The 27,723-nt window shown below is 39.1% G+C and overlaps 1 long non-coding RNA gene across 1 annotated transcript; it reads left to right on the top strand.

The window, feature by feature from the left end:
- The first annotated feature begins 1,005 nt into the window (after positions 1 to 1,005).
- LOC127128072 (uncharacterized) lies at positions 1,006 to 3,895 on the top strand. The gene is made up of 3 exons (XR_007805656.1): positions 1,006 to 1,596; positions 2,062 to 2,759; positions 2,943 to 3,895. It is a non-coding gene; the product is annotated as an uncharacterized LOC127128072 (long non-coding RNA).
- Positions 3,896 to 27,723: the final 23,828 nt, after the last annotated feature.

Below are 27,723 nucleotides of genomic sequence, written 5' to 3'. Positions count from 1 at the left end.
ATGATGCGTGGTTGATGTGCATGCATTCATGAAAGGCCGATGCCTAGTGATGAACGGACTGAGTTCCAATGATGTTGTTGACTCCGGGCTTGTTGAGAGGCTTGGTTCCTTGCGGGGAACTCGGATTCTATGGTGATGAATCTGGGAGTGGTGATCCTGTAGTTGGTCACAAAATGGGTATACCGAGTCGTGTTGAGTCATGCATGGGTGTGTGCATTGCATTTGATATGTTGTTTTGTTGATGTTCATGAGTATGATGATTATGATGATTATGATGAGCTGTGTTGGCATATGTGAAATATATTTATGGTTATATTTCTGTCGTTATATTATTATTTAATAATGTAATTCTCACCCCTTCTGCATGTGTTTATGTTCATCTATGATGAGCAATGTGCAGATAAAGCGGAGTAGATATTGTTGAGGTTTGAAGAATAAGTGTAGAGTTATTCTACAGAGTCGAGTCAAATGCTCTGGTCATGTGACACCGGGGTTATGGGATTCGATAGATAATTGGTTATTATTTACGTTGTTTATGATGACTAATATGTTGAGATGCTTTGTTGAGATAATGTTGAAACATTATTATGAATTGTTATATGATGAATGATAATATTTGTGTTGTTGTCCGCTGCGAAGTTTTAATAAAATAAATAATATGTTTTATGTTGTGATGCGATAAGTGTTATGTTGTAAGAAATGTAAACTCTTCTACATGTTGTACTCTGATAATCTATTTAAATATGTCGTTTGGGTAGAAGGGTGTTACACTACTAATCATCCTCTAATTATCCAAACCTCCTAATTATAACCTAACAATTCTAACAATCAACTAATCAAATTTTATTAACAAAATAATAACAAAAACTAAAGAAAAGAAAAAACAGAAATGGGCCAGGGATGGTGAATTTGGCCCAAAGTGAATTGGGGGTGTAAGTCTGACGCAGGGGTGTGAAATGCAAATCGTTGGGCCAAATTGTATGTTGGCCCACCGGAATTCGTCCCCCCTGGGATCTTCCTGCGCTGAATGGGAAATGGTGATGGCGGCTTTGATGGACATGTGTCGATTCAACCAAGAGTGACTATGCATATGGATTATCATAAAACCTGCAGGGTATTAATGGCTTTCAATCCCATCTCTTCCCAAGATACCCTAGTTCCCATGCCTAAAGCACACCATGATTAAATAGAGAACAATCGTGATGACGACACTCCTCCGCGACTCAACGTCCCACTCTTCTCAGATTGTCTTTTCCCTTCACCGTACCAGAGTTCTCCGTCACCGGCGACGGAGCTCCCAAATTGAAAACGAAACCATCAATCCCTTTATTTTCCTCCATAGGTTCCGAATCTCCAATACAAACGCCATAATTATCAACCAAATAGTTCGATCGGATGCGAACCTACCAGAACCCTAGACGGACTTCCTAAGATTCAACAACAATCATCAAGAATCGGAGCCTCTAATCATAGGACTTTGATTCACCGTGAACAACTCTATGCTATTATAGGTTACATCGAAGCAAATGGTGGAATCGTTTACTTACCTCGCCGGAGAATATGATCTGAGTGACGACGACGACGACGGTGAAAACGGTACGTAATCTCCCTCCTCGCCCTCCATCTCTTCTTCATTGTCTTCTTCTTCTCGAAGCCCTTCCTTCTTCTAGAAACGTGTTGAAAATCGAGTCTTTTCCGGTGAGAGAGAGAAATATTCTGGTGAGTTGAACTGAAATCGTCGAACCCTTCCGAGTTTGGTGAATGATGCATTTATAGATGGAATCGATTAACGGAATGTTAACCCTGTTACTTGGTTCAAATGAAAAGCAGTTAGAGGTTAAAACACAAAGTTAGTTTCGGTTATGATTTCCATTGTAGTCATTGTTGGATTCTGTTAGAGTGAATTTATGAATTGGTTAGAGGTAACTCTCAATTCTTTTACTTGAATCTTGTTATCAGTCCTTTCTGTTAGTTGAATCTGTTAAAGGTTTTAATGGATTTGCTAAAGTGAGCTAGTGCAGTGTGGTTAATGTTTTTAATCCCCGTGTCTTTCCGCTGCAGATATCGTGTTGGCTGCTTGGGTACAATTTTGGCATAGGCTTGACAGATTTGTAGCTTTTGCCGAGCATCTTATCCTCCCGGTTCCATTTGTACCATCTTGAGTGATAAAATTCCTAGCTTGCAACCAAATCTTCACCAGCAGCATCTCTGGATCCATTGCCTGGGGGTGACCCTGCTATCCTGTCGTTCATGCTGATAAATGAGCCTATATCACTGACAACTGCCCCTAAAGCTACAAGGGTTAATGAACTCACTCGTCACTCTAATTAGATCAACCGTTGATTTTCCTGAAGGGGGCGCTAATGCATTATCATGAGCACCATCTGGACTGGTGAACTCTGCCAGTAAAGGAGAGGTTGATATTCTCGGAGTTCCGATGGCAAGTGATTGAGTAGGTGCTGCTGCAGCCGCATCCCCAACTTGTTAGTGTCCAACATCCGAAATTGATAAAATACCAGAAATGAGCTTTTCAAAAATCTCCTGGCATAGGAGATGGAGCTAAGGGATGTGAAGGAGTGGGGACTATAAAAGGTGAGTTAGCAGGTTGCAGTTTCACTTTTGCAATTTCATGTTCTGTATTTTCTTTCATCTTTCTTGGACTTAGTTACGTTAGTTTTGCTGGAGTGAAGTCCGTGTTAATGAAAAAACCAAACGACATTCCCCTATGCTTCTCAATGGAATGTGCTTCTGTAAATCAGGTTAGTGAAACTTCCATATCGCCGCTAAATTCTAATTCTGCCAATCTTCCATTGCGTTGAGAAAAACAAATCATGTTATTGATGAAATGTTGTTAATTGTTATTAGTTAGTAAAACTATTGAATTGAAGCTCAATCTTCTCTTTTGTCTTGACGAAGGTTGATTGATTTTGAGGGTTCTGCAGGGCATATGACATTAAATCTCGAGTACAAGGTGATTGGCAAAAAGGTGCAGTAGTGACACCCAACAGTTTAGTGATTGCATCCAAGAGGTAATCTCGAGTACAAGCCTTGACAATCTCAGAGAGAAAATACATTATCAGCAGGATTTCCACTGTAATCACTAAGTGTTGAGAGGAATGTTACAATATGCATTGATAGCTCCTTCTACGTCGAGCTTCTGAAATCGAGTAATCTCCCTTTTGATAGCACCTTCTTTGAGAGAGGAATAAATCTGCATTTGGGCTTTATATCCAACTGATAGACTGTCTAGTTCCTTGACTACCATGACAGAAGATTGAATGGTCCGTCATGATAAGAGTAAGATCATATTTCTTATTCACCTGGGAAACACCAACTCGTTAGGCAGGATGCCGACTATCGAAGTTCTTCTCAATCGTCTTTAGGAATTCCTGAAGAGGAAATGAATCTATGCGTTTCTTTCTAACCGGGGCGCTTACACGGTGACAGAGCCGTGGTATTCATCATTTATGGCAATGCTGATGCCTTCCTTGGAGACTTGCACATACACACAATTTTCCCGACATAAGAAGGAGATGAACTAGTGTACGAGACAACAATATTAGCAGTACCTTTATTTTTGTAAACCCCGTCTCACCAGCCACTCATTCTGTATACGGTATTGTACAAAGTCTCAAAAATAATATCTACATGGTGTAATATGTAGTTTTTTGGATCTTGTGGTTTTGAATATTGTATTGATTCATTTTTTATCATTTGGAAATATTAATGCCTTGTGTTTGGTTCTATAGTTAGAATGGTTGTAGTTGGAATTGGGAATTTACTACTAGAATGTAGTGAAAAGAATTGACTCAATGTATTGTGTATGGAATTGATTGGTGAATGAATTTTGTATGGTTTATGATGCTAAGTTAGAAATGTAATTTGGGTTCTTGGATGAACATGGCATTATTGAATGTACATTGGAAGAAATTTGGTGGGATGAGAAGTCTTGGTCGGTTGACTTTGGTCAACTGTTGACCAGAAAGTTAACGGTTGACGAAAAGTCAAATCGTGTCAAAATTATATATTTTTGTATAGAATTGGGTTTTTTCAATGTGACGCTTGAATTTTGAAGTGAAAATGAATTTGAATGTGGATGGTATTAATGAAACTTGAATTTTCAAAAAGGTGGTTTGAAATCAACTTATATCGACGATTCTGTGAGCACCATAAAGCCTTTATCGATAGATCAATCACGAATGAGGTATGAGAAGCTTGGATGTACCATGATTCTTCAAACCAATACATGAGTTTTGGAAAGATCCATGTGAGGACTTAAACCATCGGTACTTTGAAACCATAATCCTCTAGTGAATGACATGATATAGGTAATAATGGCCAAACACTCCTTCCCCTGAGCTAGGGTTTCACAATCCTCAAATCAAACCAACAATTTCAGGTGTATCTGATCAAGGTCTTAAGCATACACCAAACAATAAGACTCACAACCCTTATGGATCGACAATCTAGGGATCCATGTGGATTGGACTCCAAAATCCAAGCTCTGGGGATTCTAGTATCCATCAATTAGGGCTCTGATTGACCACCAATCCAAGAGTCTACCAAGAAAGGCACCTGAATACCAATTATCCCTGATTAGGGTTTTAAGCCAAACACAAAGCCCCATCAACAACTCCTCTGACAATGGGCCCATAACTAGAATTCAGAAGTCCGGTTCATGTACGGAGGCCAAGCAGCAAGATCCCTCAAGACCAAGGATTAGGGTTGCAACCCACATGATGAGAAAATACCAAAATCCTCCAGAAGAATCCTTGATTTTATCAACCGTAAACCTTAAATATATGATGCTTGTTAATCAATGTTAGTCATGAACGAACGATGAGTATGCATGAGTATATATGAATGAGTCTCAAGTCACAAGTTAGATGAAAAGCAAAAATGGAGGGAAAATTTTGGGGTATGACAACCGTGAACCAGACCACGTTACAACCCTCAAAAGACCTAATTAAAGCATGGTTTATTTCGAAAGCATACTATGGTCAGAGCAATCGTGTTAAAACTGACTCCTCAATAATTTGCTCATAATTTGTGTCGATATTGATATGACATTCTTAATCGGTGATGCATTCATTGTATGTCATAATTCCAGTGAACAGGCTTGGATTTCAAAACTAGCATAAACATGACATTTGCATTATCATTTCTAAAATGAACTTGCCTTACTCGTGAGTAAGCATCTGACATCAAGGGATCTTCTACAATGAACGTGAATTGAAGAACTTGATGATTCAAAAGTGTAAAAAGTATGAGACCTCCGTTGAGCTGGGGTAAAACACTTCTTTTGATCACACCAGGCAAAATGTTTGAAGATCCTGTTGAGCAAAAAGACAAGCCACTTCAAGATCCATTCGGTCTAAGGCAGTTGCATCGAGAAATCTCTACAAGATTTAGTCAATCTAAAGTAGTCGCGTTGAGATTTGACAAATATCTATCAAGATTAGTTAGTCAGGGGCACCCCCTTAAAGATCATCCAGTTGGAGGCAAAGTTACTTTAAGGCTCGTATTGGGGAAGGCCACCCCAAGACCACAAGAAGTTAATCTCCCCAAGACGGTTCATTAGAGGAATGCAGTTGCAAGACATTATGGCATGATAGATTAAGATAATCCATGACGAAACTGCTTCATAACTTGTGATTGGGGCAATCCGTGCAGACACCCAACAGGCCAGGACAAGACGGTCCAAAGAGAGGAAGGTTCTCTCCCTGCCTGTGAAAGTTTTTCAGATCTAGCCCGGGGCATCCGGAGGTCCATGTCAGATTCTTCCTCCAGTAGTATTAAGAAGTCAGATGTCGGGAAGTCATGCAATACGCAACCCACACTCCATAAATCAGAAGCCTTGCAATCCAAGCAATTTTTTCTCAGTATTCATTACATTGTACCCAAGATTGGGGGCATCTGTAGAACCTCATATCATTGCATCAACCCGTCATGCATAATTCATATTATCCCATTCATGCATATCATCCAGCATAGGTTGAAGCTCTCTAACAAGAAAGAAACAAGCCCCAAACTCTCTTGGCACTATTCAACAACCCATTTCCATTGGCATCTTCCCATAACCCACCCCGTTGGCATTTCAAAATAAAATACACGACTTTTTTCGTTTGACCCTTGAAGGACTCCTGGTTGGCAACCTCGACTAGATTTTTCAAGTCATTCCTTTCGCTTACCCGGTGTAAGCCTTTTTCCTCCTTCGTGGAGATGATTTCTTTGAGATAACTCTCCCTTCATGATGTTATTTCATTGCTTGTTGCACGAAATCAGGTATCTCCCTTGTTGACTTTTGAATAAGAAGGGTTGCCTCTGTCATGACTTTGCCTTTTGATTTGTTTCAAAATACCCAGTGTAGGTTTGGTGAGTCTCGGGAAGAGTAGCCATGTTTCGAAAACTTCATCCCCGTTGTTGTGCCTGTGGGACACACTGAGGTTTTCTTGCCTACATCAAAGTGCCTAATTGACATAGCCTGCCAAAGCCCAGACCTTGTTTGGCAAACCCCTTGAAAAGTCCAATCCCCGTTGGCAAAACCCCTTTTATTAAACCCAGTTCTTGTGATTCCAACCCATATCTCTCAAATCTGAAAGACCAGTTAAGCAATCATCAGTGTCTATCACTTTTTTCAATACTTGCCGGTATTTATATCCCTTCGCTCGTCAGTGTCTATCACTTTTTTTCAATACTTTCCTGTATTGATGTCCCTTCGCTCATCAGTGTCTATCACCTTTTTTCAATACTCATCTGTGTTGATATCTCTTTTCTCCAACCGCAAAGTTGTAGATAATCACCCTTTTTCCAATTTAAGACTTGATGATATTGTTACCTCAAACCCCAAGGTTGAGAGACTATTTTATGCCCGACCTTATAGTTGTTGTCTTTCTCTTACACCCGACCTCAAAGTTGATGTCAGTTCCTACTCCAACCTCAGAGTTGTTGCTCCTTCCTTATTTCCAACCTTAGAGGTGTTGTATATTTCTCTTATTTCCAACCTCAGAGTTGTTGTCTTTCTCTTATATCCAACTTTAGAGTTGTATGTTTCTCATTACCAACCCCAAAGTTGATGACAACCTTTCTTATTTCCAGCCTTAGAGTTGTTGCCCCTTTCCCAATATCAGAGTTGTTTCCCCTTTTCCAACCTCAGAGTTGTTACCCTTTCCTTTTCCAACCTAAGAGTTGTTGCCCTTTTTCCAGCCTCAGAGTTGTTGTCGCTTTTCTTATTTTCCAGCCTTAGAGTTGTTGTTTACCATTTTTTTCCCAACCTCGGAGTTGAGTATCTGCTTGTTTTCCAATCTCAGAGTCGACGTTTTTCATTCTTTTCCCAACCTCGGAGTTAAGTATCTGTTTGCTTCTAACCTCGAAGTTGACGTTTACCATTTTTCGCTCCCAGCCTCAGAGTTGAGCAATTACTTTTTTCCAACTTTGAAGTTGGTGTATCTCTTTTATTTCTAGCCTTAGGGCTTAGTATCTACCTCTTTCCAACCTTAGAGTTGACGATTACCATTATTTTTCGACCTCAGAGTTGAATATCTACATTTTTCCAACCGCAGAGTTGATGGTTATCTTTTTTTTGCCTCCAGCCTCATAGCTGAACGTCTACCTTTTCCCACTTTGGAGTGGATGTACCATGTTACCCCCAGCCTCAGAGCTGAATGTATATCTTTCCCCGACCCCAGAGTTGAATATCTATCCTTGTCCAGCCTCAAAGCTGAACGTCTTCCTTTTTCCAACTTTGGATTTGATGTACCTTTTTTCCCCTAGCCTCAGAGCTAAATATCTACCTTCTTCCCAAATTTCGAGTTGTTGCCCCTTTTCTAGTCTCCCAACCCCAGAGTTGACCTCTATGAATCCAACCTCATAGTTGATGCCTACCATTTTGTTCCTGGCCTCAGAGTCGATGTCCATCCTATTATGCCCCATCCTAGAGTTGACGCCTATCCTTTTTTCAGCCTCAGAGCCGATGTTAATCATAATTTGTTTCCAACTGCAGGGTTGAGAATGTTCACTTTTACCCCATTAACAGTATTAGGGTCAGAATGTTTCAATCCCCAACAATCAGTGTTGCTCATGTTTCTGTCCCCTGTAACACCCTTCTAAAATACCCCAAATATTTAATTAAAATATAACAACATATCGATCAGAGTAATATGCAATCAAGGGTGCCACACAATGTTTCACACTATTTGCCATAAATATTTAGTCATGCTCATTATTTAACTCAAAACATAAAGTATTGCACAATACGCAGCGGATAGAGATCAAATCGATCATTCAAACATGTAACATACTACATGTAAACTGGTTCAACAATCATCAATAACACAATTAAAATGTTCCCTCCCGATGTTACATCTATCAGAGCATGACCCACTAGGGAGACTACACTAGACTCCAAGCATTAGCTTCTACTCAACTCATTGCTCGTTACCTGAAAAATAGTTGTAAGGGTGAGTTCCTCAATCGATATAATAAGCATTATAAATTATCATGTCATGTTAAGTAATTAACACATTTCATCACCCAAATCAGATTACACATTCAGCAACGGCAATATCAACTCAATCATACTCATACTCAATGTCAACACAACCACAAGTATAATATTGGAATACATCCATTCATATTATACGCCATACATATATTATGCAATGAGACTCCACACATGCGGTACCGACTATTCTTGAACATATAGTTCAAGCTCACCGATCAAATCCAGATACGGCTACTAAGCTCACTAGTCCCACTCATTTGAGACCTAGTGACTCACTCACTAATTCCTCACCATGGGAATTAGCTACAGCCCCAAAGGCTATGCTATGCACACTAATCATCTAGCATGCAAACATCAACAACAAATCCACAATGATTCACTCACTAATTCCTCACCATGGGAATTAGCTACAGCCCCAAAGGCTATGCTATGCACGCTAATCATCTAGCAATGCAACATCAACAACAATCCACAATGGACACATGCTCACACTCTAAGCCATACAATGGTCCATTCACAACACATGCATAACATACACATTCACAACATTATGCATACCGTCATACATTATCAACACCTGTATCAACACATCATATCATGTCAAATAATTAAACACAGTATTAGCACACTCTACTAATACCTATACTGCTCAAAACAGCGGGAAATAATCCCTACTATATCACACACCGATATAGGAAACCATCAATTAGGCACACAACATTTTAATTAACAATTTTTCCACTCTGCAACAGTGTTAACCGGTTAACACCCTGGGTTAACCGGTTAACGCAGCACAAACACGCTTACTGCCCAAAACTTATCAGTGTTAACCGGTTAACGCCCTGGGTTAACCGGTTAACGCAGGCAAAACAGCACTAATTCTCAATTCGTAACAGTGTTAACCGGTTAACACCCTGGGTTAACCGGTTAACGCAGACAAAACAGCAGTTCCTGCGCTAACACAAAGCAGAATGCAGAATTCTCCGCATTTTCCGCCGTTAGAGGACTTCCGGACCTCCGATTCCAATTCCGTAAAAAGCTATACGTTAGGGAAGTTACAACATACTCAATTACAGGTTCAATTTCAGTCTTTACACAACATATACATCACAATTTTCAGCATTCAACAATCCCAATTAGGGTCAATTCAACGGTTTATCACTACCCATTACATGCTAACCCATAATACCCATTAAACGACGATAAACCCCCCTTACCTGATTAATTCGGCAAATCTTTGAGCTCCAAGCTCTTCTCTTCTCCAACCTTTGCTCTCTGGTTCTTCCTCTTGCTCTGCCTCTTTCAGCCGCTTCTCTGAGTTTCACGTGAAAACCTTATTTTCCAAAAATGAACTCTTTTTACTTATTTCCAACTTATATATATTTTCCACTTTATTTTATTATCCCAATAATAATAATAATTCAATAATTCCAAAATAATAATAATAATTCAATTATCTAATTAAATTAATAAATATATTATTAACTTAATTTAAATAATTATCATATTATTATCGGGGTGTTACAACTCTCCCCCACTAAAAGAGTTTTCGTCCTCGAAAACATACCTCAAGCGAACAACTCTGGGTAAGACTCCTTCATCTTACTCTCCAGTTCCCAAGTCATATTGCCACCTGCTGGTCCTCCCCAAGCTACCTTCACCAAGGCAATCTCTTTACCCCGCAACTGCTTCAACTCTCGATCCTCGATCCTCATAGGCGATGTTTCAACAGTCAGGTTATCTCTCACCTGTACATCATCTACTTGGACTACATGCGACGGATCATGAATGTACCTCCTCAACTGAGACACATGAAAAACTTCATGCAAATTCGCAAGTGACGGCGGTAAAGCGATACGATAGGCTACCTCCCCTATCCTCTCCAAAATCTGATAAGGACCAATAAATCGAGGTGTCAACTTCTTTGACTTCAAAGCTCGACCAACCCCAGTTATCGGAATAACACGAAGAAACACATGATCTCCTTCTTGAAATTCAAGTGACTTCCTCCTCTTGTCATGATAACTCTTCTGACGACTCTGAGCAATTCTCATCTTCTCCTGAATCATCTTAATCTTTTCCGTAGTTTGTTGAACAATCTCCGGTCCAACTACATCACTCTCACCGGACTCATACCAACATAAAGGTGTCCGACATCTCCTACCATACAAAGCTTCAAACGGTGCCATACCAATGCTCGAATGAAAACTATTGTTGTAGGTAAACTCAATCAAAGGTAAATAACAATCCCAAGCACCTCCCTTTTCCAAAACACAAGCCCTCAAAAGATCCTCCAGTGACTGAATCGTCCTCTCAGTCTGACCATCAGTCTGCGGATGATATGCAGAACTCAATCTCAGCTTAGTTCCCAAAGCCTTCTGCAAACCTTCCCAGAACTTCGATGTAAATCTAGGATCTCTGTCTGAAACAATACTCGACGGAATACCATGCAAACTTACAATCTTCTCAATATACAACTCGGCTAATCTCTCTAATGGATAATCCATTCTGATCGGAATGAAATGAGCCGATTTTGTCAATCTGTCAACAATCACCCAAATAGCTTCAAAATTCTTACTTGTCCTCGGTAAACCAGAAACAAAATCCATACTGATACTATCCCACTTCCACTCTGGAATAGCCAACGGTTGCATTAGCCCAGACGGCTTCTGATGCTCAATCTTTGACTTCTGACAAGTCAAACAAGAATAAACAAAACTCGCAATTTCTCTTTTCATTCCCGGCCACCAAAATAACTTTTTCAAATCATGATACATCTTCGTAGCTCCGGGATGAATACTCAATCCACTACGATGTCCTTCCTCAAGAATACTCTTCTTAAGTTCGGTAACGTCCGGAATACACACCCGATTACCAAATTTCAAAACACCATTCTCATCAACTCTAAATTCACCACCTTGACCTTGATTCACTAGGGTCAACTTATCAACCAAAAGCACGTCGGATTTCTGACCCTCTCTAATCTCATCCAAAATGTTACTCGTTAACTTCAACATTCCCAATTTAACACTATTGTGAGTACTCTCACACACCAAACTCAAATCTCTAAACTGCTCAATTAAATCCAATTCTTTAACCATTAACATAGACATATGCAATGATTTCCGACTCAATGCATCCGCCACTACGTTTGCTTTACCCGGATGGTAATTCAAACCAAAGTCATAATCCTTCAGAAGCTCTAACCATCTCCTCTGTCTCATATTCAGCTCTTTCTGATCAAACAAATACTTTAAACTTTTATGGTCACTGAAAACCTCAAATCTTGACCCATACAAGTAATGCCTCCATAACTTCAGAACAAACACCACAGCTGCCAACTCTAAATCGTGCGTCGGATAGTTCCTCTCATGAACTCTCAATTGTCTCGAAGCATAAGCTATAACCTGCTTATTCTGCATCAACACACCACCCAAACCCAACAATGAAGCATCACAGTAAACCTCAAATGGTTCCGACGGACTCGGCAATATCAGAATAGGAGCAGTAGTTAACCTTCTCTTTAACTCTTGGAAACCTTCTTCACATTTTGAGTCCCAAACAAATGCTTGCCCCTTTCTAGTCAACATCGTCAACGGTAACGCCAACTTAGAAAATCCCTCAATGAACTTCCTATAATAACCAGCTAAACCAAGGAAACTTCGAATCTCAGCAACAGACTTCGGAGCTTCCCACTTAGACACCGCTTCTATCTTAGAAGGATCAACAGCAACACCACCTCTTGAAATCACATGACCAAGAAAACTAACCTCTTCTAACCAAAATTCACACTTAGACAGTTTAGCAAATAACTTCTTTTCTCGGAGAACTTCTAAAACCACTCTCAAATGCTCAGCATGCTCTTCTTCCGATTTCGAATACACCAAAATGTCATCAATAAACACCACAACAAACTTATCTAGGTACGGATGGAAAATCCTATTCATATACTCCATAAATACTCCAGGCGCATTAGTCACACCAAAAGGCATTACAGAATACTCATAATGTCCATACCTCGTTCTGAAAGCAGTCTTCTGAATATCCTCAGTCTTCACACGTATCTGATGATATCCCGATCTCAAATCTATCTTGCTGAACACACTCGCACCAACCAACTGATCCATCAGATCATCAATTCTCGGCAAAGGATACCGATTCTTGATCGTCACTTTATTCAGTTGCCTGTAGTCCACACACAACCTCATAGTACCTTCTTTCTTCTTAACCAATAACACTGGTGCACCCCACGGTGACACACTCGGACGAATAAATTTCTTATCCAACAGATCTTCCAGCTGACTCTTCAATTCAGCTAACTCAACAGCAGACATACGGTACGGAGCCATCGATATCGGCCTAGTACCAGGTACCAAATCAATCGAGAACTCAACTTCACGCTCTGGCGGTAATTCATTCACTTCTTCCGGAAACACATCAGGAAAATCACACACCACGGCTAGATCACAAATCACCAGTTTATCTTTAGCCTCTAAAGTCGCTAACAGCATAAACAACTCTGCCCCATCCGCTACTGCCTCATTCACCTGCCTCGCTGATAGAACCACACTCTCTCCTACCTCAACCTCAGGAAATATTACAGTCTTATCAAAACAGTTGATGGAAACTCGGTTAAACACCAACCAGTTCATACCCAAGATAACATCAATCTGTACTAGTGGAAGACACACAAGGTCTATCCCAAAATCTCTACCAAAAATACTCAAAGGACAGCTCAAGCAAACTGAAGTAGTAGTCACTGAACCCTTTGCAGGAGTATCAATCACCATACTACCATACATCTCAGATATCTCTAACTTAGGTTTCACAGCACAATCCAAAGATATAAAGGAATGAGTAGCACCGGTGTCAATAATAGCTACAAGAGGAAAACTATTTATATAACACGTACCTCTGATCAAACGATCATCTGCAGAAGTCTCAGAACCCGATAAGGCAAAGACCTTGCCTCCTGACTGATTCTCCTTCTTCGGCTTAGGACACTGTGGACTGATATGACCCACCTCTCCACAGTTGAAACAAGTTACAGTCTTAAACCGGCACTCTACAGCCAAATGACCACCTTTGCCACACTTGAAACACTTCATCTCAGCACTGGTACACTCATGGACACGATGTCCAGCCCGACCACATCTATAACACTTAACAGAGGCGCTAGAGTCTCCCCCACTAGGCCTCTTCATCCCACTCTGCTTCTGAAAACCCTTGCCAGCTGCATACGGTTTTCCACGATCATTCTGATTCTTGCCTTTCCTATCAACCCTTTGCTGATAGCTCTCTTCTCTGGCTTTGGAATCCTATTCAAAAATCCTGCAACAGTCAACCAAGTCAGAAAACACTCTGATCCGCTGATATCCAATAGCCTGCTTGATCTCGGGACGTAACCCGTTCTCAAACTTCACACATTTCGAAAATTCTTCAGCAGCCTCATTATAGGGAGTGTAATACTTCGACAGCTCTGTGAACTTAGCAGCATACTCCGTAACAGACTTGTTACCCTGCTTCAACTCTAAGAACTCTATCTCTTTCTTTCCTCTGACATCTTCTGGAAAGTACTTCCTCAGGAATCTCTCTCTGAACACAGCCCAAGTGATTTCAGCATTCCCAGCAGTTTCCAACTCAGTGCGGGTAGCAATCCACCAATCATCAGCTTCTTCTGACAGCATATGCGTACCGAACCTGACCTTCTGGTTATCGGCACACTCAGTCACTCGGAAGATTCTCTCGATCTCCTTCAACCACTTCTGAGCGCCATCTGGATCGTATGCTCCTTTGAACATTGGAGGATTGTTCTTCTGGAACTCACTCAGTTGACGAGCAGCTCCCATTCCCACAACATTCAGATTCCCTCCAAGTACTCCAGCTAGCATACCCAGAGCCTCAACAATCGCAGCATCATCTCTACCTCTTCCAGCCATCTCTATTCTGAAAACCCAACAAGCTAAAACAATAAGTACTGATAGGGTTACACAACACCTATCCCGTACAGGGGAAACAGAATAATTACGACTCGACTCGACCGACTATGCTCTGATACCACTAATGTAACACCCTTCTAAAATACCCCAAATATTTAATTAAAATATAACAACATATCGATCAGAGTAATATGCAATCAAGGGTGCCACACAATGTTTCACACTATTCGCCATAAATATTTAGTCATGCTCATTATTTAACTCAAAACATAAAGTATTGCACAATACGCAGCGGATAGAGATCAAATCGATCATTCAAACATGTAACATACTACATGTAAACTGGTTCAACAATCATCAACAACACAATTAAAATGTTCCCTCCCGATGTTACATCTATCAGAGCATGACCCACTAGGGAGACTACACTAGACTCCAAGCATTAGCTTCTACTCAACTCATTGCTCGTTACCTGAAAAATAGTTGTAAGGGTGAGTTCCTCAATCGATATAATAAGCATTATAAATTATCATGTCATGTTAAGTAATTAACACATTTCATCACCCAAATCAGATTACACATTCAGCAACGACAATATCAACTCAATCATACTCATACTCAATGTCAACACAACCACAAGTATAATATTGGAATACATCCATTCATATTATACGCCATACATACATTATGCAATGAGACTCCACACATGCGGTACCGACTATTCTTGAACATATAGTTCAAGCTCACCGATCAAATCCAGATACGGCTACTAAGCTCACTAGTCCCACTCATTTGAGACCTAGTGACTCACTCACTAATTCCTCACCATGGGAATTAGCTACAGCCCCAAAGGCTATGCTATGCACACTAATCATCTAGCATGCAAACATCAACAACAAATCCACAATGATTCACTCACTAATTCCTCACCATGGGAATTAGCTACAGCCCCAAAGGCTATGCTATGCACGCTAATCATCTAGCAATGCAACATCAACAACAATCCACAATGGACACATGCTCACACTCTAAGCCATACAACGGTCCATTCACAACACATGCATAACATACACATTCACAACATTATGCATACCGTCATACATTATCAACACCTGTATCAACACATCATATCATGTCAAATAATTAAACACAGTATTAACACACTCTACTAATACCTATACTGCTCAAAACAGCGGGAAATAATCCCTACTATATCACACACCGATATAGGCAACCATCAATTAGGCACACAACATTTTAATTAACAATTTTTCCACTCTGCAACAGTGTTAACCGGTTAACACCCTGGGTTAACCGGTTAACGCAGCACAAACACGCTTACTGCCCAAAACTTATCAGTGTTAACCGGTTAATGCCCTGGGTTAACCGGTTAACGCAGGCAAAACAACACTAATTCTCAATTCGTAACAGTGTTAACCGGTTAACACCCTGGGTTAACCGGTTAACGCAGACAAAACAGCAGTTCCTGCGCTAACACAAAGCAGAATGCAGAATTCTCCGCATTTTCCGCCGTTAGAGGACTTTTGGACCTCCGATTCCAATTCCGTAAAAAGCTATATGTTAGGGAAGTTACAACACACTCAATTACAGGTTCAATTTCAGTCTTTACACAACATATACATCACAATTTTTAGCATTCAACAATCCCAATTAGGGTCAATTCAACGGTTTATCACTACCCATTACATGCTAACCCATAATACCCATTAAACGACGATAAACCCCCCTTACCTGATTAATCCGGCAAATCTTTGAGCTCCAAGCTCTTCTCTTCTCCAACCTTTGCTCTCTGGTTCTTCCTCTTGCTCTGCCTCTTTCAGCCGCTTCTCTGAGTTTCACGTGAAAACCTTATTTTCCAAAAATGAACTCTTTTTACTTATTTCCAACTTATATATATTTTCCACTTTATTTTATTATCCCAATAATAATAATAATAATTCAATAATTCCAAAATAATAATAATAATTCAATTATCTAATTAAATTAATAAATATATTATTAACTTAATTTAAATAATTATCATATTATTATCGGGGTGTTACATCCCCAACCTCAGAGTTGACGACCAACTATTTACTTTCTAATTCCCATATTGTCTTCCTCAACAAAGTCATTTACCACCATGAAGCCTGGGTTTTGCTCGGCAAACCATTTCTAAAAATATATCTCACAATATATCGCCCAGCAAGAAAAAATTCTTTCTCAGTGCCTGCTAAAACTTGTTAGTAGAGATAAAATGAAAAAAGAATCATACTGCATTAGCATATTGCATACGCCATGCATATCTAACCTCTCAAATACCCATTTACCAAATAACATTTCAATTCCCAGCAGTTGCCCTGCACAAAAACCAGATGGTTCATCCCATACCCCATTGGAGAATTTCTTTATGACCTATCTTCACATTACATTCCATTTGTTCCTGGAGGGCAAATTTTTCGATATTTTAGTATTTAATCCCCTCCTACCTTGATTTTCCGGACGTCGTTTTTATCCATACATTCAGGTTCGAGAAGATTAAATAGAGGCAGCTGTCATACCCCAAAATTCGCCATACCCTTCACATTGATCATATGGGTTACTAACATTAATCATTTGCATATCATTAAGCATTCATTTCATTTGCATAAGCATGGCTCAACACAAGGAGACATGTGACTTGAATTCCTGGCTTGATGCTTGCACCTGGTGGATATTATGGTTCATCCATAATTTGAGGAGGATCAGGCAATTAGACCCAAATCCCTTGGTTCATATCATTGGTGATGTAACACCCACATATAATATATGTCTAGAATACATATTATACATAGTGTAATACTGGTACTGAAATACATAAGCGCCTAGCGACAACAGCGTACATATTTACATGCCCAAAATAAACATAACATGGCACAAAACATACACAAAAGTGCCCAAAATAAAAACTAGGAGCTAGATCATTAAACAATGATCTCAAAAATATCTACACGGCGGAGTAGCCGTCCAAACATCAGATAAGCAAATCATCACTCTAACTTGTCCTTACCCTTCACCTGCTCAGAACCACCTGAAAAATAATCAACAACATGGGGTGAGATGATAATCTCAATGGGTTCCCTATCTGATGGGTCCTCTCGGCTCTACATGGTTTTCTGATCAATATCCAACTCAAGTCAACAAGGGAAAGAAAACTTAAGTGATGGGGAACTAACTCGCAATGTATGGCAACATGCACCTGAGTTCTCATAACTCAACAAGATCATTATTCAGATTCACGAAACACCAATCTCCGGGCGGACCTACGTCTAGGGCAAGCCCAGTTCATGCATGCTCGTATGATTCGACTTTCGCAGTGGATATCGGGTCCTCTATGAGTTCTAAACTCATTTCAAGCGACCGTCGCCCGTATAGGACTCTAACCCACTTAGGGTATCTTTCACCGTATAAGACTCTAACCCACTTAGGTGTCCACCTTTCCCCCACGCCCGCCATGGTTGGGGCTCAAACCCAATTGAGGCACGAATCATCGGTCTCACATCCCATTGCTTACTCATCTAAGCATACCAAATAGAGATGTGCACCCTCAAGGAAAGAAAACATATTCTGAATACATGATCGGTTCCACAAATCATAACAAGATCCATCAATCATAGGTGACTTCATTCACCAAAATATACAAGCAATAACATGGCATGTTCCATACAATGCGTCTCATTATCAACTATGGCAACCATTCGTCCACGACCTCCTCATAAGCGTCGTACGAATGAATACTGTCTTCTAATGTTTCTAAGTTATAACCTAACTTATGGCCTAATACCAATCCTAGGTTAACTCACTAGATTCATTATGTAATTTTAACAAATAACATAGATTCAATACAAGCATAGCATCACAATTGGTTAATGGTTGATAAAAATCATTTAGAACATCAAAGAAATGGGTTTTTGAAGTGTTTGGCATAAGTCAATCGATTGGTTGGGGAAGCCCAGTCGATTGGTTCCTCTCACATTTCAGTTTTTTCAAAGTTTACAAAGGACCAATCGGTTGATCCTGAGTTTCAATTGACTGGCTCACGAAAAATTTCCAGTTTTCCAAAACAGAAAGTTTGTGCAATCGATTGGAGTCCCCTGTCAATCGATTGGTCCTGCTAAAATTTCATTTTCTGCAAAACAAAAGGGTTGTACAATCGATTGGAGACAGGGACCAATCGATTGGTCCCCACACATTTCCACTTTTCACTTCACATAACTCCATTTCCTCTGTTACTCCATTTCTAACAAATCACCCGCTTCTTCTTCCAACAAAACCCATCATACCACATGCTCATAGACACACACACACACACACACATATATATATATATATATATATATATATATATATATATATATATATATATATATATATATATATATATATATATATATATATATATATATATATATATATATATATATATATATATATATATATATATATATATATATATATATATATCAAGGGTTTCAAGTTCATAACCACAACCAATCATTTAGCCACAACAATCAAGAAGAACATATCAAAGCACATGTTCATAGAAATCAACAAAATCAAGAGAAAACATTCATCATAGATCATGAATTCTTATGGTTCATCTATGATCCTATAACCTAAATTTCTAGAATCTTAGGGTTTCTAACTAGAACCCACCTCAAGAAACGGAAGAGGAGAATTTTTTTAGGATAAGATGATGGTATGAAGATGATGGTGATGATGATTCCAAGCTCTTGATTTCTCCAAGCTTTTTTTCTTCTTCTTCTTTACTAGCTTGCTTCCTCTTCTTCTATCTTTCCCTTTTCTTCTGATAGCTCTACTGATAGATATTCACAAGGAAAGTGGTGTTATAACATATGGACCATAAGCCATGGAGCATTTGTGTTGTTAGAAAAGAATACATGTGTAAGACCCCAATTTTGACCCTAAGATCCCTCATGCTATCTCATCATATGCATTAGCATTGGGATCATACCTTGGCATCCTCCTTACCCCTCAATCATTGGGTTTACATTGGGAGAGATCACCAAGCACCATGTGATTGTATCTTACTTTATATTTTATCATCTTTACTAACTAAAATACCAAAAATATGTCTTTGCATTTGTCTACGTCTTTTGTAGGTAAGGCACATGATCACCTTTGACCCATCAAGCTCATATATAGGGTTTAAGACCCTCATGGCTAAGAGCTCTATCGAGAATTGGTCTACAATTGCTTTAGACATCATATATGAGTCCCTATGATCTTTACATGTTATTTTGGTCAAGAAGTCATCAAGAGTTTAGAATTGGTTTATAATCGAGAATTGGATACATTATAGGTCATTTTGGACCCATACCATTGAACAAGTGATTTTCCTCAACTTCAAAAATGCATAACTTATTCATTTTAAATCCAAATGAGTTCAAATCTGTGACCATTTTGTAGTTCTTTGAAACATCTACAACTTTGATGAAGACACTTTTCTCATTTGAAGCTCACACAAAATGTTAGCCAAGGTGGAATAAGTGAACATATGGCTTGACACTTAGAAATTCTTTTGATATGTTAAAATTTCCAAACTTCCACTTCAAAATTCACCATGATACAAGTTTCAAATGGAAAAATGTTCAACATAAGAGTTGTTCCTCTTGATCTAAAATTCCAAAAAAGTCCATTTTCATCCATTTTGGACAAGATTTGGATGGTCTGTGCATGGCTTGAACATGGCATCATCATTTGGCAAAATCAAAACTTCAAACAACTCTACACATTTGCCTTGCATTCCAAGTTGATTCAGACTCATTCGCACTTGATTATGGACCTAAAGGAGTGACTTCATGGGCCTGTACACGCTTAAGCAAGCATGCATCATCCATTGCCAAATTTGGAAGTTCAATTTGAAGGTGAAAATAACATGTGATTCAGCTATAAATAGAAGCCTCTAGGTTCAAAATTGAGGATCCCTTCGCGCCAGCTTTGCTCTAAGATCCCAAACCTTTCCATTTTAGAGGATAATCCTGAGAATTTTCTTTGAAAATTTAGTTTTAATCTCACTGTTTTGAGATTCAAAACTCCAAGGATCCATAGCCTTTGGTTGATTCTAGTCTACTTCTGCAAGCTTCCTGAGTAAGATCAAGCAAGAATCAAAGCAAGAGCAATCAAATTCTGAACTGCATTGAAGGTATTTTCCAGAATTTTTCATCTCTTTGTTTCTCACTCAATTCTCCATAATTCTCTTAGTTCCTTGGTTGTCTAAAGTCCTACCAATGTAGGCAAGAAGATTGAGTTGCTTTGAGGTCAAATTAAAGCAAATCATATCATACACCTCAAATTTCAATTCCATGTATCTCTCAATATACTTGGAGTTAGGATAAATTGATGTCATATTCGTGCTCAGTGCTATTTTTGTTGGTGTAAGCCCTAGAGGCCAATACTTTTGGTACTTGTATCGAATTATTTATTAATAATAAAAGGTTTTTTCTTTATTACGGTTGTTTAATAAAGTCCCTAGAATAGCTAGTCCGTTTAATGCATCAAGTGTGACTTGATCATGAGACCACATTAAACATTAGGACACTATTCTTAAAGTATCCGTAGTCGAGCTTTATTGTGAAGTAGGATAACATTAAAGCATTGAGACTATTATGTTTGTAGACTGATGATCACATCTCATGGATCATGGATAAAGAGTTATCAAGTCTTAAACATAGGTATGAATATTAAGAGTAATATTTATACCGGATTGACCCGCTATGAGAATAATATATAGAAAGTTATGCAAAGTGTCATAAGTTATTCTCATGGTGATAATAGTGTATACCACTCTTCGACCTGAAACCACTATGGACCCTAGATGTAGAGTCGAGTGCTTTGTTGCTGATCCAACATTGTCCGTAACTGGACAACCATAAAGACAGTTGATGGGTACTCCACGAAGCATGCTGAGGGACATGAGTGTCCTAGATGGAATTTGCCCATCCTGCGTAACAAGATAAATGTCTATGGGCCCAATATTGAACTGGACAAGGATGACACGGTCTATACCTTGTGTTCAATATAGACATAAGGGCAAAGGGGTAATTATACACATAATTATTATCACAGGAGGTTTTGTCAGATCACATGACATTTTCGTGACTTGGGTAGCAGTGATGTGTTGCTAGATACCGCTCACTGTTTATTATGTTAAATGCGTGATTTAATATAATTGCCAATGTCGTAAAAACCTACAGGGTCACACACAAAGGACGGATTGATGAGAGATAGAGTAACTAAGGAACATCGTAAGGTACGGTGTATTTAAGTAGAATACGAAGTATGGTAAGGTACCAAATACTTAAGTGATTTTGGCATATTATAAGATATGGGCCAAAATACACTTGAGTGGGCTTTTTGGCTTGAAGCCCACACAAGTGGTTCTATAAATAGAACTCTTGTGAAGAAGCATTGTATGGGAATACAACACAACTGAAGAGTTGGAATTTCGTATCTCTCTTTCTCTCACTCAAAGCCTTCATTCATAACAGCTAGCACTGCGATTGAAGGAATCCGTTCGTGTGGACTGAGTAGAGACATTGTCATCGTTCAACGTTCGTGATCGCTCCGTGGATTTGTATCCAAGGTTTTGATCGTTACAAGAGATCTGCACCAAAGGTTTGAATCGCCACAAGAGGTAACGATTCTATCACTGATCATGCCCATTCGTAAGGATCACTAAATGGAGAAAATTTTAAATTTCGCTGCGCCTTGGATGGCAATTCTCCTTCAGTGGTATCAAAGCCACTTACGAAACCATGAATCTGATAATTGTTTTTGTTCTGTATTAATATGATTAAAGACAGAATGAATCAAAGATTAAATTGAGATCGATCAAGTTATATATATGATATATGTAATCCTGATGCAAAATACATTATATATGATATAGTGTTCTCGTTTCGTTCATTCAAACACTCAATGATTGTTTTCCTTTGAGCGATCAATGGTCATTTGCTTCTTGATCCGACATTAGTATGGTGAAGCAATGACGTGTTGATCAATCATACTGAATTAACAATCTAGATGTGTTTGACGGTCTGAAATTGGTGCATCAGGGTTAGTGACGGCACAAGGGTTGTGTTGTCAGAGAGTTATGCGATTGGGGTTATGACTGCACAAGAGTTGTGCTTTTTGAACACCTTTTGGAACAGTGTTAACCGGTTAACACAATACGAAATAAAAATTTTGAGATTTTCAAACAGTGTTAACCAGTTAACGCTTTTGGTTAACCGGTTAACGCAAGACGGAAAACAGTTTTCCAAGAGATTTTTAAACAGTGTTAACCGGTTAACGCATTTAGTTAACCGGTTAACGCAAGGCAGAAAAGAATTTTCTAACAGTTTTCAAACAGTGTTAATCGGTTAACGCATACGGTTAACCGTTTAACGCAAGGCAAAATTCACCCGTTCGACTAACTCAGTGCTTTAAAAGTATCAAGTGTTGATGCGAAGAACGACGTCGATTTTAAATGAATTGTTCATTAAAATTTCGGCTTTGCGTAGGGTGATCGGTCGTCGAAATTTAATTTGGTTTTAATTAATTAAAGGAATTAATAATAATAATAATAATAAAGTGTTTATTATTGGCTTGTGGTGATCGGTTATGGCCTTAGTTTTCCTTTATTCTGCTTTGGGTTTTAAAATATGACCTGCGTGTCGTGCCTCTCTCTTTATCTCCCAAATGTAACTTCTTTTCTCATCTCACTCCCTCGTATGTAAAACGAGTTTCTTTTTGTAATGTAATGATATGAAGGAAGCAAAGAAGTCAGTGCCAAAGGAGGACAACCTTGAAGATCTTGCTTGGGGAAGCTTAGATCGTTATTAGGTTAGCTTAGGTTCTCTCATTGGCTTGGGAGAACAATTGCGCTAGGGGCCATAACTGTTTCATTATGTATGTATGTATGTTGATGCATGTGAATGTATGTTGATTCATGTGAGAGGCGATTTATATGATAAATAAGCCGGTGAGATCAGAAAAATGTAGGTTTCGCCTACGCGAGGTGCATGTTCTATATTAGTAAGGTGCGATGGGATAATTGTAATATCCAACTGTTAAAACAATGGGTCAAACTTAACTAAACAAATTATAATAAGATTATATATGTTTAGAAGCAAGAGTTGGGAATGATCCATATGATGGATTGGAATAAGGAGTTATTCACCCAACTGGAATTTTCGAGAGTTGTATGAGATACAATTGGAAGGAGTTCCTACCTAAATAACCTAGTTTTGTGTAATCCGCCTATGCGGACTTAGAACGAAGTGAAATATGGATCTCGACCCACTAGAAAATCTTCCAACAGGATTTTCCGAATCAAATGATGAGGGTCATTTGTTTTGAGTAAAATAGTGGGAGCATATTTAATTAAAGGCCTAATTAAATATGTCAATGATACTTATATTTTCATTAATCCTTATGTAGATTACCATGAAAGCAAACACCTCTAACAACATCCTGCGATCAATCCTTGATAAGGAAAAATTGTCTGGGACAAATTTTCTAGATTGGCACCGAAACCTGAGGATTATCCTCAAACATGATAAAAAGCTGTATGTCTTGGAGACACCTGTTCCTGAAGAGGAACCTCCTAGTTCTGCACCTAAGGCAGAAAGAGATGCTTATAAGAAGCACGTCGATGATGCCAATGAAACTGCTTGTCTCATGCTAGCTACCATGAACTCAGAATTGCAAAAGCAACATGAGAACATGTCAGCGTTCGATATGATCGAACACCTGAAAATGATCTATCAAGAGCAAGCAAGGCATGAGAGGTTTGAAGTTTCAAAAGCCCCTTTTCAAGGCAAGTTAGCTGAGGGAGCCCCTGTAGGTCCCCATGTACTCAAGATGATTGGGTATGTGGAAAACCTTGAGAGATTGGGTTTTCCCCTCGGAAAGGAACTTGCGACTGATTTGATCTTGCAATCGTTGCCAGATGGGTTCAGTCAATTTGTCCTAAATTTCAATATGAATGATATGGACAAATCGCTTCCTAAACTGCTCGCCATGTTAAGAACTGCCGAGCAGAATCTGAAGTCAAAAGGGAAGTCCATTCTGATGATCGGAAATGGAAAGAGACAGAACAAAAGACCCACTAAGCAGGGTGATAAAGGGAAAGGCAAGGAAGTTGCCAAACCCAAACCCACCGTTGCTGCTTTAAATCCTAGTGGAGGCATAGCAAAAGAAGGCACCTGCTTCCATTGCGGTAAGACCGGACACTGGAAGAGGAACTGCCCAAAGGACCTGGAAGATAGGAAGAATGGAGTAGAGACTTCAACTTCAGGTATTTTTGTTATTAATTTATCTACTTTTGCATCATGGGTATTAGATACTGGATGCGGTTCTCACATTTGTACAAATGGGCAGGGACTAAAAAGGAGTAGAGACTTGGCAAAAGGTGAAGTCGACCTACGAGTTGGCTATGGAGCAAAGGTTGCTGCTTTAGCCGTAGCAACTTATGTATTGACTTTACCTAGTGGTTTAATAATTCAGTTAGAGAACTGTTATTATGTACCTGCAATTAGCAGGAATATTATTTCCATTTCTTGTTTGGACAAGTTTGGTTTTTCATTTATAATAAAGAACAATTGTTGCTCAATTTATTTGAATGATATATTCTATGCTTCTGCATAAATGAACAATGGACTATATGTCCTTGAATGCCTATTTATAACATTAATACTAAAAGGATGAAACCTAATGAGTTAAATCCAACTTACCTTTGGCATTGTCGATTAGGCCACATAAATGAGAAACGCATTTCCAAACTCCATAAAGATGGACTGTTGGACTCTTCTGATTATGAATCATATGAGACATGCAGATCTTGTTTAATTGGAAAGATGACAAAGTCTCCATTCACAGGAAAGGGTGAAAGAGATAATGATCTTTTTGTCCCTCATACATACTGATGTATGTGGACCACTGAACATGCCAGCCAGAGGAGGTCTTCAGTACTTCATCATATTCCCTGATGATTTCAGTAGATATGATTATGTGTATTTAATGAAACACAAATCAGAGTCCTTTGAAAAGTTCAAGGAATTCAAGAATGAAGTACAAAACCAACTAGGTAAGAATATTAAAACTCTTCGATCAGATCAAGGTGGTGAGTATTTAAGCCTAGAGTTTGATGACCATCTGAAAGAGTGTGGGATCCTATCCCAACTCACTCCTCCTGGAACACCCCAATGGAATGGTGTATCTGAGAGAAGAAATCGAACCCTGTTAGACATGGTCCGATCCATGATGAGTCACGCCGATCTTCCAAACTCCTTTTGAGGACATGCACTATTGACAACAGCTTACACACTTAACCGTGTTCCATCCAAAAAGGTTGAGAAGACACCATATGAGATATGGAGTGGTAAGAAACCACATATGTCTTACATGAAGATTTGGGGTTGCGAAGTTTATGTGAAACAAAAAATTTCAACTAAGCTTGAGCCCAAATCTGACAAATGCTTATTTGTGAGGTATCCTAAAGAAACAAGAGGGTATCACTTCTACAATCCTTCTGAGGGCAAAGTGTTTGTCACTCGAACTGGAGTTTTCCTAGAAAAGGATTTTATTTCCAAAGGAATCAGTGGGAGGAAAGTAGAGCTTGAAGAAATTCAAGAATCACAAGGCATTGATACACCTATGGATGAATAAGAGCAGGAAACACAAATAGTTATGTAAGAGCAACCTGCTCAAGTAGAACAAGACCAGCGTAGGTCAGGCAGGATACGTCACCTACCTGAGATATATGGATATCTGATCAAGGTGATGTATTACTCATGGATTCATCTAAAACGAAGATGAGCCTTGTGTCTACAAGAAGGTTAGTGGGAGCATGATCGTGTTCCTGGTATTATATGTAGATGACATATTACTCATTGGAAACGATATTCCTACCCTGCAACAAGTAAAGTCTTGGTCGGGGAAATACTTTTCTATGAAGGACCTAGGTGAAGCAGCCTATAAATTAGGAATCAGAATTTATAGAGATAGATCACAAAACTGCTTGGCCTAAGTCAGAGTACATACATAGACAAAGTGCTAAGACACTTTAATATGCATGATTCCAATGGTTATGTGTTTTTGCTTAAATGATGGCACTGTGAGCTAGAAAAGTTCAAAGCAAAATACAGTTGCTGATTCTACAATCGAGGCTGAGTATATTGCTGCCTTAAGTGCAACAAAGGAAGCTGTTTGGATCAATAAGTTCATTAGTGAACTTGGCATAGTCCCTAGCATTGTGGATCCCATTGGTCTCTACTATGATAACAATAGTGCTATCGCACAAGCTAAGGAGCCTAGATCTCACCAACGATCCAAACAGATACTTAGGCATTATCACCTCATTCGAGAGATGATAGATAGAGGATATGTGAAAATATGTCGAGTACCTACACTTGACAATGTTGCTGACCCACTAACAAAGCCTCTTCGCAGCAGAAGCATGATGGCCATACTAGATCAATGGGCATTAGGGGAATGCCTGATTGGCTCTAGTGCTAGTGGGAGATTGTTGGTGTAAGCCCTAGAGGCCAATACTTTTGGTACCTGTATCGAATTATTTATTAATAATAAAAGGCTTTTTCTTTATTACGGTTGTTTAATAAAGTCCCTAGAATAGCTAGTCTGTTTAATGCATCAAGTGTGACTTGATCATGAGACCACATTAAACATTAGGACACTATTCTTAAAGTATCCGTAGTTGAGCTTTATTGTGAAGTGGGATAACATTAAAGCATTGAGACTATTATGTTTGTAGACTGATGATCACATCTCATGGATCATGGATAAAGAGTTATCAAGTCTTAAACATAGGTATGAATATTAAGAGTAATATTTATACCGGATTGACCCGCTATGAGAATACTATATAGAAAGTTATGCAAAGTGTCATAAGTTATTCTCATGGTGATAATAGTGTATACCACTCTTCGACCTGAAACCACTATGGACCCTAGATGTAGAGTCGAGTGCTTTGTTATTGATCCAACATTGTCCGTAACTGGACAACCATAAAGACAGTTGATGGGTACTCCACGAAGCATGCTGAGGGACATGAGTGTCCTAGATGGAATTTGCCCATCCTGCGTAACAGGATAAATGTCTATGGGCCCAATATTGAACTGGACAAGGATGACACGGTCTATACCTTGTGTTCAATATAGACATAAGGGCAAAGGGGTAATTATACACATAATTATTATCACAGGAGGTTTTGTCAGA

The sequence above is a fragment of the Lathyrus oleraceus genome, chromosome 3 (assembly GCF_024323335.1).
Source record: "Lathyrus oleraceus cultivar Zhongwan6 chromosome 3, CAAS_Psat_ZW6_1.0, whole genome shotgun sequence".
In the NCBI taxonomy this organism is placed as follows: domain Eukaryota; kingdom Viridiplantae; phylum Streptophyta; class Magnoliopsida; order Fabales; family Fabaceae; genus Lathyrus; species Lathyrus oleraceus.
Note: the sequence above shows the minus strand (reverse complement) of the source record. Positions and strands in the feature narration are given on the sequence as shown.